This window comes from Filicampus tigris, chromosome 11 (assembly GCF_054856515.1).
Source record: "Filicampus tigris isolate MCC_2025a chromosome 11, RoL_Ftig_1.0, whole genome shotgun sequence".
Taxonomy (NCBI): Eukaryota; Metazoa; Chordata; class Actinopteri; order Syngnathiformes; family Syngnathidae; genus Filicampus; species Filicampus tigris.
In genome coordinates, this window is record NC_141227.1 from 17,623,790 (window position 1) to 17,640,078 (window position 16,289).

Consider the following 16,289-nt stretch of genomic DNA (forward strand, 5'->3'; position numbering starts at 1 on the left):
TGGTCGCTAAGCTAGCTCCTGCTGCTAAAGTAGTATTAACGCCGCCGCCGGATTAGCTTGGAAAAGAAATAGCTTCTAAACGTCCCACCGCCATAAGCGTGTCTGCCGCCTCGTGAGCCACTAGCTGCTTTTTGTCTTTTCCCGTTGCCAGACACGTTTTCCTTGACGTTGACGCTGGCTATGGTATCAAGTACAAATCAGCCTTGCGTCAAACTATTGCACAAAATTTGTAGTGGCCGGCATCAAGCTTGAAATCACTGCCGCTAAAAAGTTAGCCCACTCTAATTCTCATTGAATGTGATTTTACCATCCAAACAAACACTTTGATGTGACTTTGAACTCATTTACAATCTGCTTCTTGTTCGCGTTAGCATTGATTGGCATGATTAACCATTTGTTGTGTGTGTGTGTGTTCAGGACCGCAGGGCACAGCAGGAGGTCCCCTGTCACGCGGAAGCGTCCGCACGGATTTACGGGGATAACCTCCGCCCCGACCGCAACGCCGACCATCTTCCTTCCTGCGCACTTCCGACACCCCTTCCACTTGTTTATTATCACCCGGCCCGTCTTCAAGGCTCCAAGAGGAGCCCAAAAAAAGTCCAGACAGACCACCCGCCTCCCCGCCGCCCCATTTTGTAGCCGCCGCCCTTCGGTCCCACTTCTGGACTCTTTTGAGACTTCCTGTGGCGCTCCTCGAAAAAACTCTTTGATGGACGAGCAGGACAACGGCGGGAGACGGATACGAGGACAAGCCTATGTCTGTAAAGCTGACGGGGCACTTAAGAAACCAAAAAAGAAGATGCCCAGTTAAAAAGAGGACAAAATTGAGAAAAATCCAGAGAAATGCGGCCGAGGGACAGACATGAAAAGTATAAAAAGAAAAGTATATGGAGCCCGTTTTTTGGGAAGCAAGCAAAAGAGGAAATATACTGTCAAGTGGTGTCAAACCATGCTGGACTCTCACAACAACTATTGTAAATGCTATTGTATTGTTCTGCATATTATGTTGTTTCTAATAGAGTTTTTTTTTTAAAAAAGGCCTCAACTCTTTTTTAAATTTTTTTTCCCCCTTTCAAACATACACGCGCCCTTTGTGGCCTGTTTTGGCAGGCAACCGGTTTAGGGTTCCCTCCACCTCTCTCCCGAAGTCAGTTGGGATTGGATCCAGCCAGGGACGTTGCCGGAAATTTTTCAGTGGGGTGGCCAAGATGACACAACGCCGTAATGAGGGGTGGCTGTCATTTTTTATCATAGCATCCACAGTCAGAGTTTCATGAAGTAAAATTTACACCTATCCAGAACAATGCCCTTCACATTCATAATCAAGCAGGAACAACTCTAAGTAAAAAAACAACATTTTGCTGACCTTAATTTATTAAATAATGCCGTTGAGCTAAATTTATTAAATTATGCCATTTTTTTTTTTTTTTGCAGTTGCTTTGCTTTTGGGTACATTCCCAGTCTATGTCAATCGCATGCACTGATTTGCTTGCTAAGAACGCCAGCGCCGTTTTGTAACTGTAATTGAAGGCTCATTCATTCAAATCATGTGTAAAAAGCACAATGACACAAAAACGCCTCTGTTCATCATAATTGTAAACGTTGCTTTTTACTTCGGTTTGTTCCTGCTTGTATTATGAGTGTGTGCGCAAGTTTGCTCTGTGTGGTATGTTGATTTCATGAAACCCTGACTGTGGATGCTCTGATAATGACTTCTCAACCATGTTGTTTGCGTTCTATGATGTCAAAGTAATGATTTTCATTGACATTGACTGTAACAATTGTTTATTTTTTTTTCTTAAGACAAATTCTTTCAGAGTTTGCGTTCAGATCAATTGTGTACTTATTCTTTCAATGTGTAGTTATTTCAAATAACTTGTGGCAGAGTTTCTAGGTGTAAGAATACTCAATCCCTTTGAAAATGGCAGAAAAAAAGTCACCAATATCAAAATGTTCCCTTTGCATGGCCAGAGTGTGACAAGGGGTGGCCAAGGCCACCCCGGGCCATCACGTAGCTCTGCCCCTGGATCCAGCACGCCCACACACTACCCTAGTGAGGATAAGCCTTAATACTCAAAAATGCAACGATTCTTGAAAGGAATCACACAAAGTTTCTTGGAAAATACAATTTTATCCTCGTAATAACCTGACTTAGAAGAAAAAAATATTTCAAAAGAAATATCGACTTTATTCTGAAGATGGCTAATACTTTTGCTTATGCACTACAATTTTTTCCTGGGTGGGGGAATGAAAATCTCAAAAATAGAACTTCTTGAGGGGGAAAAAAAACTTCAAATTTATTTTTTTTAAAAATACAACGGTTTGTCACAGAAAAATCTAACTTCATTCTTATAAAACACACACAAGCAAAAAAAAAAATCGGACTTTTTTCTTGGCCCCTTTTTTCCCCTCAAATAAAATGACGGTTCTTTTAATAATGTTCCTTGGAGAAATAGGACTTTTGAAAAAAACTCTCAAAAATTGTATTCAAGGAAAAATAAAACTTTCTCAGAAAAAAAGTACGTGTTTTCCCACAGAAAAAAAATACTTTTTTGTAATTAGGAAAACAATCTTGGAGGTTAAATACTTGTTTTCTTGGAAATGTGAAAAGAAACTCTTGAGGGCAAGGGTTTTTATATAAAAATATCTTGGGAAGAAAATGACTTTTTCAATGTAGAGGACTACTTTGTTTTTGTTTTTTTAAATGCCACTTTTCCCCCACTTTTTTTCCCTCCCAAAAAATAAATTAATACAAATAACCACTACCTAAGTGATAAGTTTTTCAAGAGTTAAACTCTTTGAAAACCTGATTACTTTGCACATTTTTAACATTTGTGTTGTTTAAACAAACAAAAACTGTGTGGCTTTACCAATCCCAACTGGGACCCATCCTAAATATTCTTCCTAGATCCTACCCAAGGAAACAGGTGTGCGTGTCCATGTTCTTAAACAGACTTCACTTTTGGCACAACGTGCCGAACGTCATTTCCACTTTCAAGTACTTGGACCTCCTTCCGCATTCCACATGTTTGGACTGCTTTTGAGTGGACACATTTGGTTTTCAATGTCCTAAGAACAGATCGGTGGTGCTCGGCGACATCGCGGCCGAGTTTGAGCCTTGGTGAGGCGGCCTGTTTGGAGCAGAGGAGACGGGAAAGGAGAAAAGGCCATGTTGGAGCGCCCTCTATGGGGAGGCCTCGGAACTGTTTGAGCGCGGAGGAGAAACTCACACTTGGGTGAGAAGTCAGTCAATTAACACACTCATTTGATGAATCATACAATTTGCAATATGTATTAGAAGTGTCCCTTTGAAGTAATGTGTAACGGAATTAAAGCGCAAATATAGCAAATACAAATCGTGAAATTCTTAATTAAATACGAAATCACACAGGAAAAAGTTATATTAATCACTTTGATCACTAATGCATATTTTGTTGCATTTTATACCTGTTTATTTAATCGAAAATTCATTTCATATTGATCTTAATAGCACAATTTAAAAAAAACGTTTTTTATGATAGTTCAACCTTATTGGCCAATAAGATTACTTCTTTTTTTTATTATTGGATTTATGCCCCATATTTATTGATAGAACTAATGATCCTTCGAAAAGTAAAAAACAGCAAAGAAATGTCTTTCACACGAGCTATTAACAATAATATGTCTTTTAAAAAGGAGGAAGCCATATTGCTGACCTACATTTCAGCGTGATTGACTTTTGCCTTTCAAACTCGTCTTAATGACTGACATTTACACTACACGCATTTTGTCTTTTTTACTTTCATTTTACATATTGTTCCGTGTTTCATTTAACACAGTTTTTTTTTTGGTTGGGGGCACGTCGATGCAAGGCACTGTGCAATCCGTGGTCACTTCATTAGGTACACCTCAATCTAATTGAAAAACTCGATAAAAAATATATGAATGCCCCTTTTGAAAAGGTAACCCAGTCTTTATAAAACGGACTGCATTAGACTGACTGTAATACTTTGTTCAGTCATTACGAGCAATTTTCAAACGTGAAGCAAACTTCAAGCGCAAAAAGGGCAAACAAACAGGTCGCAGTTTTGATCTCGTTTTTACAAAAAAAATCAATTCGCTTGTTAGTATGATTTAATGAGGAAAAACGTGCAACATTTCAAAGCCTCCTTTTCGAAAACATGACTGGGGGAAAGTGACTTTCTTCATCTCAACTTTTCTTGAAAATACATATTTTTCCTCCCAAAATCTTTATTGAATTAAAAAACATTACTCTTTTTTAAAAAAAAAAAAAAAAAAAAAACGTTGACACTTTTCTTTGTACAATTACTTCTTTTTTTTAAAGGAAAAACACAATCTTTAAGAATGAAACATCCCCGAATGTTGTTTTTTCTGTAATGTGATTTGTAAAAACTCTTCTCCCGTCGCACCTCCTCCCCCTCCCAAAAAAGTAAACCTTTTTTTAATCTTTTTTAAAAAACATTTTTTTATCCCGGATGCACTCGGCGTCGACCACAAGTGTTTTTGTTAAAAACTAAATGAAGAGTCGCCTCAGTGCAGCACTTCCAATGAAATGAAATGTGCAAAGGATGTGGGCAGGTGGCATGACGTCACGCGCAAACGTTTACGGAGTGCGTGTCTGGCGAGCTTGATGCTTCTTTCCACTACAAGAACTTCAGTGTCATAATCGGGTGAGTTAAACAATCAAATACGTCTATTGCCAACACTGACGCATCCAACAACTAAACGGTGGGTGAGCTCAAATGCAAATAACCAGCTAACATTAGCATATTAACAGTATTTTCTATAGCAAGCCAGCAAGCAATTTTGCGCGTGTCCACCACAGCCACATTGTAAACACGCACTGCTTCTGATCTGAACTGGGTTGCCAAATTGTTCCGCTTTTGTCCGTCTACTCAGCGAGTTAGCCCATCAGTTAGCGTGTAGCCGGCCTACTTATTTTTAAGAAGTTTTCAAAAATAAAGTTCTAGCAAGTAAAACAAATTAATAACTTATAGATTCAAGTTCATACATTTGATATTAATACTGGTTAGAAATAACCCCGTGAGAAATTCATAGTAAAGTCAATAAATAGTGAAAAGTTAATAGAAATACATTTGCAGACAAGTTGAGATGAGAAGAGCCACATATGGAAAAATCAAAGGTAGCAAGGGCTACTTTGACATCTTTCATTTAACACAAAAGCAATTCATCAGGTGTAGGTAAAGATATGTGAAGCTATAATACAATACAATACAAATTTATAAAGCACATTTCGCAACAGCTGCAGCTGTACCAAAACACTTTACAAATACAGTGAAAGTGATGGGCCCTATCGAATGATGACTGATTGGTTGAAAACAAGGAAGTGAGAGTTAGAACAAACTTGTCCTATTCTGCCTTGCCACTTAAGTGTAGAAGGTAAGAAGAAGTAGAGTAGTGCAAAGCAGGCAAATGACACGAGCCTCTAAAATGAACGGTCGTAGTTTGGACACCCGGAAAAGAATCGAAATTGAGAATCGTTTGGAGATGGAATCGAAACAAGTTATCGGAACCGGGGTCATTGGAATTGAAATGATGCCCAGCCAAACTCTACACTACGTTTTGTTCTCTGTCATTTGTACCCCTGGCAGTGACTCCTACATGTCCAATAAATAGTATGCCGTAAAGCTACGCAATGATGTTTAATTTGGCAGCGCGAATGCTGCTATTTCACACAACAGCCTAGAGTGCAACCTGCGCGAGAAACAAACAAATAGTGTGAGGGGAGGTAAATAAAAACAGCGGAGCTAAAGTTGAAAAAAAAAAAAAAAAATGGCAAGAGGAAATTCTGATCGGCTGGTAACTTTAGAGAGTCACTAGCAACATTGGCTGGTGTTCAAAAAAGTCAATTTAGAATCCTGGACGAGACCTAGTGAAAATATTACAATGGGATCTTTAAACACATTTTACACCTTTACTTTTTCTTGAAAAAAAAACGATTTTTTTTTTTTTTCTGATGAGAAATGTAAACTAATGTAAATAGATATAACCTTCTTCTAATATTGTTTCTTATTCTTGGGGGAAAATGCAATTTTTTTTTCTTATAAAATTACTAGTTCTTCTCGTGACATTACAATTTATTTATTATTTTTATTTTTTTTGTTTTTTCACATTTCCAAGCTTTGTTCACGAGTGTTTCTTATGTGACTGCAGTTGTACTCTTGCGAGAGTATTTTTTTTTGGTCAAATGAGCGTCAATATATCGTATCTTCAAATGTGTATTGAGTATTTGTTGCCCGTGCCAATCTCTGCTTGCCAATGCGAAAGCGATTCCCACGCATGAGCAAAACACGGCGCGGGTACTGCAAATTTGGCAAAGCTTTCTTTGGCCAAAGGTCAGGCGGGCGGCAGCTGCCTTTGAAACAAAAGGAGCCGGCAGAAAAGGCAAAGGAGGACATGGGCTGGGTGGGGGGGCCATTTTGGATGTCATCTGTCTCCTTGGCGACGGCCGGGGCGGGGTCGTCCCCGACGAAGCCCCTCGGGCCCAAGCGGGGATCGTTTGCGAGTTGGCTCGTTTATCAGCGTCACGGCATAATGATGGGCCCTCGCCGCTTCTTATTGATGTTTGTGATTGCGTTACCTCATCAAGCCGGGATCGATGGAGGTGGCGGAAGCACGCGGGGGGGGGCGGAGTCACGCCAAATTCAGCCCGGAAATTTGAGATGGGGAGGCAACGGCGCCGCAGTCGAGTTTTAAAGAAATTAAGGTTTCAAATGATAATTTTAATCCTGGGTTAGGATAAATTGGGTTTGCACCCAAGGTTAGGGTTTCTCTCCAAAGTCAACATTTTAAAATGGGGTTTCAAACCTGGATTGGAGTTTCAAACAAGTGTTGGGGTTTTAAAACAGGTTTTTTTCAGTCAGGTTTAGTCTTTTAAAGTAGGGTTTGAATCCAGGATTAAGATTTCAAATAGAGTGTGAAGCAAAGTTAGGGGCTCAAATTAAGGTTTCAAACCAGGGTTGGGGTTTCAAATCATAGGTTTAATCCTGGGTTAGGGTTTTAAATTAGGGTTTCAAACAAGTTGAATATTTTCAAAATACAGTTTCAAGTAAAGGTTAGGGTTTCAATCCTGGGTTAGTGTTTTAAATTAGGGTTTCAAACAAGTATAAGAGTTGCAAACTAGGGTTTCGAGTCAAATCAGGGTTGATCTTTCAAATTAGGGTTTCAATCCTAGTTTAGGGTTTTAAATGACATTTTTAAAACTGGATTAGAGTTTCCAGCAAGCGTTAGGGTTTTCAAACTCGGATTTCAAGTCAGGGTTAGGGTTTCAAATAAGGTTTTGCAACCAAAGTTTTTCAAAGCTGTGCTGGGATTTTTAATGAGGATTTCTAGGTTGGATTAGGGTTTCAAACAATTACTAGGCTTTCCACTTGGGGTTGGAGTTTGGGAATTGAAGAAACCGATGTTGCTGTCAAAGGTTTGACAGCGGCGGCGCTCGCACGTTGTCGCGTCCCGGGTTCGGCATTTGGGTGCACAGTGGCGCCATTGAGCGCAGGTCGGCCTGAGGCCTCCCAAAGTAAACAGCCAACGGCCACGTCAATGCGCCGCCCCGGGGTGGGGGGGGTTGGGGTTCATCTCCAATCCAGCACCGCTCTGACAAAGCGCCCCCCCCCCTCCCACCTCCACCGCTCTCACTGACGCGTTAATGTGCACACAGAATATGCAAAACAACACAACTCTGATGACCAAAAATGGGAAAGTCGACCAAGAGCAACACTCAATGCAAAATCGATGACATCACCAGAACTGTTGATCATTTTTCAAGTAAGACGAAAAATAACAGTGCAGTTACTGAATATGATGTTCTTTTTAGTATACGCCATTCAACTATGACATCACGTGACGGACAAGAATTGTGTAGGTTTTTGCACAAAATGTCAGTGTAGGGGATTAATAGATAAGTGACATCTTTTGATTCATAGTGGTGGTGGGGGGGGGATTAAATTATTGGATTTCACAAAGAAACTATTTGGAGATTATTGTTTCGACAACTTTACATGACGTGTGTTTGACAGTTTCCTTGACTTATTTTCCGGCTATTTATTCTCATTTCATATTGTTTTTTCCCAAAATAATTTTGGGGAAATTTTGTTCATGTTCGCATACTTGCAACCTAACAAACTAGCAAGGTAACAACTCACTCGCCCGCTGCATGGTCGTCCAATACGTTAGATATTGAAGATGGGCTTTTTTTTTTTCTTGACTTTGGAGCATTATTTTGTTTACTTGGCAATTTAAAAAAAAAAAGAAAATTCCAATTCCGCCAGGCTGCTTGGTGTCAAATTTACAAGACATTTTTTGTTCACTTTATGGTCCAAATCAATCTTTTTCTTTGCTTTTTTTTTTTTTTTTTTTTTTTTTTTTTTAAACCAAATTTACATGACAAAAGCTATTCCATTGCCCCGCATTGACAGTAAAGCGCCGACCTAGTTAATAGAGAACAACTGTCCCTTGTTAAATGAATTAATGACGTATTTCTGGATTGACGCTCAATCTAGTCTATTAGCGAGCGCCTTTCGGCTTCTGCGGACGGCTGGGAAGTCAGCGGCGCTGGCTGTGCGGCGTTCTGCTCTGCGTGGCATTATTTATGGAGCATGGACAGTTTCTGCCGAGCAATGCAGTCAGTCAATGAGAGTGAGGAAGGGGGAGCGCAGGCAAGCAGGCAAGAAGGCAGGCAGGCAGGCAGGCAGGCAGGCAGGCAGGCAGGGGGTGTTTTCCATGAAGGAAGCTGTGTTGTGGAATAACACACTGTGATAAAGCTGTTTCCCCTGCGACATAAAACAGCAGGGAGCACCAACGGCCACTTTCTCTTCCAACCGACTGTGAGCCAGCGCTTGCGTTGCCTCGTGCGCTCGCTCGCTCGCTCGCTCTCTCTTTCTCCCGCTCTGCCAGTTACATCATCACATCTTCTGTTTCATCATTTGTCTTCAGCCATTTATGAAGGAGAGAGCCCTTCATTGTTCATCAAGACAATCGAAGGCTTCAAGCCAGGGTTAGGGTTTGAAACCAAGCCTTGCTTTGGAATCGAGGTTAGTTTTTCAATCGAGGCTTTCAAGAGAGGATTGGGGTTTCAAATAAAGGTTGGCACTTCAAATTAGGGTCTAAAGACAGCGACAGGCTTTCAAGTTAAGCTTGCAAATAACCGTTTCAAGCCATGGTTAAGATTTCTGATCAGGGTTTCAAGACAGGGTAATTCTTTCCGGTTTGGGTTTCAAATTAGGGTTAGGCTTTGAAAGTAGGTCTTGAAACCAAGGCTGGAGTTACTTCAAAGTCTGTCAAAGTCTTTAAAATTGGGTTTCGAAACCCGTGTTAAATGTTCAGATGAGTTTGTGTTTGAAAGTAGGGTTTCAAGTCTGGGTTAGGGCGAGTGCTACAAACAAAGGTTTCCGGTTAGAGTTGTAAGCCATTGTTAGGGTTTCAAATTAGGGTTTGAAACCATCGTTAGGGTTTGAGATTCCAGTTTTAAACAAAGATTGGGGTTTGGGGACAGTATTAGGTTGTCAAACAAGATATTGGCCTGGTTTACGATTTCAAACCCTATTTTGAAATAAATACTACAGATTCAAATTCGGTTTCAGAAGTTGGGCTGGCGTTCTTGTGAGTCGGGAGTCATTCAATAAGATTGGGTGGTCATGCTTGGCAACATGACAAAGCTTCTCTTGCGCTTGTCCGCGCTTTCTTTATCCGTCTTGTAAAACGATCTTCTTCTTGATTTCCATCTTCGTCTTCCTCGGCGACCCTGAGCCAGGCTTCATCTCGGCGCGGGTGTCGCCGTTCGTCCTTGGCGTCCCGAGCGGCGTTAACGGCGGCGGTGAGTTGTGGCCGCGCCGTTAAAAGTGCGCCGCGGCCACAGTCAATGTTTATGTGCACCAATCAAAGGCAATGTGTTGATGTTATATGGTATTATGGACAAGAAGGCTGTGTAAAACGCGCAGGGACGCGGTGGGAGCGGCGCGGGGGTGGGGGGTGGGGGGGCTTTATGGGCCATTGAGCTTTGGAGAAAAATGAAGTGTTCGGCTGGAAGAGCAAACGCACGGCCGAGACGGTTTGACGTTCAGGGTGCAAACACCAATGGACAAGGGATTTATTGGAGGATTTATTTGGGGTCGGGGATTTATTTGTGACAAATTTCCGTCTTGGGACTTTTCGCAGCATGCAGCAGTCGGTCAAAGTCTGTCATAAGTTGGAAAATAGATCATATGCGCAAATTGGCATGGATACAACATCCGAGGTCTGTAGTTGGTCCTTTTATCGATGGGTGGATTTAGTTTGGATGAATTACAATAGGCCTTATTTTCATGATAAACTATTTAATTAATGTACAGTATGTAAAGTTTCTCTTTTTTTTTTTTACATGAGATAAAACAGTCCATCAAAAATGCAAAACAATAACAACCTTTCAAATGAGTTTAACTAAATTTGTCCAATTCTAAAATATTATTAAATAAGACAATCTAAAAATGAACTATAGGTAGTTTAAATTAATCAATATCACATGAAAATATAATACAGACAATATGCATCTTTTATTATTGTCACTAACAAGATTGGAAGCAAAGTATATAAATCTAAAATATAAAAAATAAAACAAGAAATAAATGCACCCAAATGCAATGTAAAATCAAAGGAATAATAATTAACAGATTTTACATGTAAAAATAGTATAAAATCTAAAAATAAAAAATAAAACATTTCAAATGTATACTGCACATAATATATTTACTATATTATATATATATATATTATATACTATTAATTTATAATATATGTAAAATCAAGAAATAATTATGAAATATTTTTTGTTCCACCCTTAATGACCTTTTTTAAATATTTATTTCAGTCATATGATTCCTTTTTTTTTTATTCCACCACCTGTACTATGTAGATATGATAAAAATAAATACATAAAATATATTCTGTATTTCATCTTAAACGTTATTCCTAAATCGTTTAACTTTAATTAAATTTGATTATTTATTGCAATACATACGTATGGTGCGGATAGAAAGTTGGCAGCTGCCATTTTGTGGCTGCCGAGCAGAAACGAGGGTCATGCACATTGCGGCGAAAGTCTCTCTGGTGCTGGGAAAAATGTCAAATGATCCTACTTAAATTATCCACTGAATTTGATAATCTGTGAGATTATCAAATCGCTGAGGCGGTCCTGTTGGCGTTCTGCAGCTCGCAACGTAGACCCCCCAAAAAAACTCATATTATTGAGAACTCATACATTCCAAAACAAACACAATTTTTTGATTAAGTTTTAAGAAAAAAAAGAATTGACGGGGATTGAAAGTCAAACAACAACAGCATTGCATTTTAAAATATAGAAATAGAAATTTAATCAATTTGTTCCTTTAAATGGCGTGGACTACAAAATAGAGTGCCTTGTAGTGCTCCTGCTCTCTCCCGCCCCCAAGGTCTAATTACCGTTACAAAAAAAAAAAAAAAAAAATCACCTGACATGACACGCAACGCAAATGACATTTACAGTGTGTGAGAAAAAAGTACAAGTGAGCAATCCGTGTGGAAGTCAGGAAGCATAGTTTTTGGCCCCAAGCAATACCGCAAACTCGTGGTCCAGCACCCTCGGCTCCACAATGCATTTCAACGGACGTCAATTATCACCGGGCGGGAATGTCAGTCAGCGCCCCCAAGTCGACGGATGGGCGCCATTCCGCAAGATATCTGTCGGACCATCCACCGCTCCGTGGCGAAAAGAAGCTCGGTGACCGCAGCAGTAAATCACTAACGTTTACCCACGCCGGTGTCACCTACACCCAACGATCCAGATCTCTTTACAGCAGCGACAAACGCTAAAAGCCTTCAAAAACTTTCCTGGACCGGTGTATGTTTTGACAGGCGCGACCAAGGTGTGATTTTTCCTCACATTCGATTTGACTTTTTTTTTTTTTCTTCCTTGGACGGGCCGAGGGAGCGCTCGAAGCGAGACAAGAACGTTGCTGAAAATCGCTGACAGGGCGAATGACGGCATCAAAGCGGCTCGGGTCATTACAGGGTTTGATATCGGCGCGTCGGGGGGGGGGGCCGGCGAGCCAGGGAAAATACGCCGCCGTTTGTTTGCTAAAAGCATGAAATATATCTGGGAAATTTCAAGCGAAGGGAAAAGCGCGCACATCCATCAGGGCTTGTTGCGTCTCCCTTATGACTTGCGCTTATCGCTTGTTGCACATTTCATCAAATGGAACATTCCTCAGCAACAGTTTATGTTGTTGACTTTTATCAGAGCCTTTTAGGACGTTTTTTTTTTTTTTTTTAAAGGAGTTTTCTGTTTATCCCGTTACATGAGAAAAAGACGGCTTTGATGGGCAGCGAGAAAGGGGCTAAAGATTCAAGTTGACCCTGCCTTTAAAGGCAGCACAAGACCCTTTGACGCTGTTCATCAAAGCCAGCTTCTTTCCGTCTTGTTGGTCTGCATGAAAGCCGGTCGAGGCATACATTTCCCAGCTCTGGACGTATCGCAAGCCCCTTTCACGCTGCCGGTCCAACCTGGCTTCTCTCCATATCTATCTCTGTCCTAAAAAGTGTGTCGAAATCTTGCCGCAAATTTCTCCGCTTTGGAGGTATTACCAGAAATGGGTCCGTGGCCGCGTGAAAAGGCATAATACTGTTGATGTCACACATCTACTAGCAACAATATCCTACTTGGCCGGGTTCTGTGTGAAAGGCACAGACAAATACAGTAAATACTCTCCCGGTACATCTCTAATGTGCTATTTTGGACAAACTGCGTAAAAAGAGGCTTATAAATAACTTTTTGGGCTCAGGGTGGTCAATGAAAGTTGACGTTTAGTTTTCAGTGAGTCCAAAGCACAATGTCACACTTTTCTAGATGTGTTACATCACATTAACAGGACACATTTCCTTCACTTTCCATTTGCTCTCAGCGCAACTGTGTGGTCTCTCATCCAAACCCTTTTGTCTCCAAGCAAAGTGGATCCGATTTCTCCCTTTTCTCATTTTTTCCTCACCCCCCCTCCCCAAAACAGTGCAAGCCACAGAACTAAATCGTCCCAAGGTGCTTCCAGACAGAACGCCGTATGTCATGTCGCCGTCGGAGCCCGATGCAAGCTCGCGAGGACAGCTGGATGCGAGTAGACTTGGAGGAGGTTCCTCGCCCAGGGGATTTACTGTGGCGTATTTCATGTGAGGCAACGTCGGGGCCTGCGCCGCTGTCTGTTTTGCACTCGGGAGTTGGGACGTCTCGCGGGAGCCACATGTGGACTATGGTGCTTGGACTGTCACTGTGGTGATGTACACCAAGCTCAGGAAGAAACTAAATAGCCTCACAATGAGTGTTTAATGTATTGATGTAATCATACTTTTGTAAAGTGTTAGCAAGATTCTCCAGACACGTCTAAATAGCTTGTTTATTATTACCATTGATGGTGTTCCACAAGTGTCTATCCTAGCACCACTGCTTTTCATTCTCTGTGTGTAAAGTGTATTAGTAATAGCAACGCCTGTGCTATGTTTCACTCCCATGCAGATGATATTCATGTACTGATCCATCAATACCCAATCTGGTATACACAGAGCAGATAGCTGGATTGGGGAGTTTTTGTTTATATTTTTAATGCAAATTTAATTCGAGTTTTTAGCCTGGCTAAATCTGTTTTTGTTGGGTTTTTTTTTTTTTTTGCTTCTTTTTCATCCAATTTGCATGTTGCTTTCAAAATTCTGATGAGTAAAATGTACGCAAGTGCTCTCAATGGATCCGAGACCTTAGCGAAAGACACATTTTTGACACTCAGCAGGAACTGCTGCATTGGCAAACATGATAAGGGGTATTAGGAAGTATGACAACTTCCTGTAAAAAAAACACAAAAAAGAAAACTGTTGAATTTTGAATTTGTTTATTGTGTTTTTATTTTGGGGTGTTGCTGCTGCTTACAAGTTAGAATGTGTCACCATAATTGTGATGTGGAATTTTCATACGGTTTCATCTGTAGCTGAAGTCATATACAGTATTTTTTTTTTTTTTTGCATTATTGCGCTTACTAAAACAAAATGCCAATTATCTAATTAACAAAACAAAAAAAATGTCCCATCTTGTAAAAATAGCTAGTCAAAATCCATATAATGGACCAAACATAATGTTTCTTATTATTATCATTATTATTTATAGAGAACTGTAGGTCAGTAACTATTCCATGTAGTGCACCTGTCACGCATGCGTCCTCTCGTCTGATGTTTAAATAGCCGTTGTACTTAACAAGTGAGTGTCTGTTTACTGTGACCATCCACCAACAAGTGCATCACGCTTTGAATTCACGAGTGAGCGGCCCTCCTAAGCCGATCAGATGGCGTGCGGCAGATGATAGAACACTTATAGTGATACTCGACACTTGGAGTTGCAACAAAAGAGAAGGGGGGAAAAAAAAAAAAAAAAAAAAAAGATTTGAGAGCATCCTTGGCTGCCGCGTTGGAAAACGTGTTTCCTGTTTGCGTCCGCCAGTCAAGACAGGATTTGGAAAACCAGAATAAAAGTTTGGATTCAGGGCTGAAAGCTTTTTCCCCACAGAGTCTGAGCGGCTCCGGTGTCACGCCGCCTGTGCATGCTTGCAAGTTTTGCAACGTGCTTGCGGGAATCACCTGTGAAGTACTTTCAATTTGACATATTGTGCTCCCCCCCCCCCCCAATCTAAAACAGTTCCCAGGTGTCTTAAAGAAGACATATTGTGTAGAAGTGACTTTTTAACGTCCAAATAGTAGTCCAAGCTTCCCCAACCATCAAGTGTGAGATGAAACAACAAAGTCAATCTTTTGTTAGTTGCCTGTTTCTGAAAATGAAATCAAGTGAAATGACATTTGTTGACACTGTCTGTGAGCGAGCCATTCTGCATTTCCTGGGCCTATTTACATAATAACATCCCCCACTCTGAGTTCCCGGGTCACTTTCAAGCAATTACAGTTCTTTATGATTGGGGTATTTTGCTGAAAACGTGACAGAGAAATGTCACGAAAACACCTGGGAACTGTCGAGGGAAAAAAAAAATTGTTCTTGATCAAAATATGTTTAAAAGAAATACCCCAATAACATTATCTTGCTGAAATTCACTTGAGAGTGTGTCTAATGCACCACACCTCATTTATTAATGGACCAACGCGGGGTGTAGCTTTCGTTACCATGACAATCGAACAAGGCGAGGAGCTTCCACTTGTGGAAGTGGCAGTCCAGAGTGTGGGGAAAAAAAAGCAAGCACCCATAAAGTCAACAAAATCTTTTTCATTTGTGGTGGCAGCACTTCATACATTTGTCAACTAGGTTAGCGTGCAGCGCAGAATTATAATCTATCTATAACAACAAAAGCTCTGCTTACCTTTCGGCATTATCATGATCACGTTTCAGGCAGTGTAGCCCTGCCGTGGCTTCAAAGTGGTGGCTCCTCACCCAGACGACCTAACAAGTCATCAGCACAGAAACGGTGTGAGGGCGGGATTGTGGAAATTAGCCAAATGCTAATGTAACAACTCAACAAAATTGAACACTTCCTTTTTTTTTTTCCCGAACTACGGGGTTAACCAAACGTTTTCTAAGTTGTTTTACTGCATACTTGTTTCTTGGGTAGGCACTCCAGAGACGCATCTATTTGGATACAAGCTATTAAAAAGTCCATTTGACATGATATTTCCCAGTGCGTAAACAAGCACACAGTGCAACTGGAGGCCGCGGTCAAAAATAAAAGATTAGAAGAACTTGAAAGCGCTTGACTCGAAATAAAAGTCATAACTGGCATCTCTTCCAGTGAGTTATTACGTTTCCCCCGCGCTTTCCCAATAAATCACGTGATGAGCGAAGAGTGTCGCGAGCTTCAAACTACGACGACCGTAAACAGCGATCTCAGATGTCTTCGGCGGGGCTAAAATGAGCGGCACGCAGACGACTTTTGTAGAAATGAAGACGAACGGCGACGTCGCTGCAGCGCTCTGGTCACCCAAACACATGTGGCTGATATTGGCGAAGGTGCAGGGGAGAGAAAAAAAAAAAGCGGAGGAGGTCACGTAGAGGCTGCCACCACATGGAAAAACAATTACAAAAAATGAAAAACCCTGAAGAATTTATAGTGGTAACTTACCACTGGTAAGTTCCCATTTTGCTGCATTGTGAGTTACGCACTTAAGCGATGGACATTTTTATTTCAATTTCAAAATAATCTTGATGTTTGTTGGTTTATTGCCAGGTTCTCCAACAGGTGTAGTTGTTTTTTTGTTTAAAAGAAGAGTTTGCTTTTTTTTTTTTTTCT

At 40.8% G+C, this 16,289-nt stretch overlaps 1 protein-coding gene and 1 long non-coding RNA gene across 2 annotated transcripts in view; one reads left to right on the forward strand and one right to left on the reverse strand.

Annotated features, from left to right (window-relative positions):
* The window catches only part of meis1b (Meis homeobox 1 b), a 95,692-nt gene extending 93,324 nt beyond the window's left edge, over window positions 1–2,368 (forward strand). The window contains exon 13 of the mRNA XM_086044689.1: window positions 418–2,368. The gene's annotated coding sequence lies outside the window, so the exon portion shown is untranslated. The remainder of the gene's footprint in view (window positions 1–417) is intronic.
* The window catches only part of LOC147139985 (uncharacterized), a 32,988-nt gene that overhangs the window by 5,038 nt on the left and 11,661 nt on the right, over window positions 1–16,289 (reverse strand). Inside the window, exon 2 of the long non-coding RNA XR_015088599.1 lies at window positions 15,366–15,445. This is a non-coding gene — a long non-coding RNA (uncharacterized LOC147139985). The remainder of the gene's footprint in view (window positions 1–15,365; window positions 15,446–16,289) is intronic.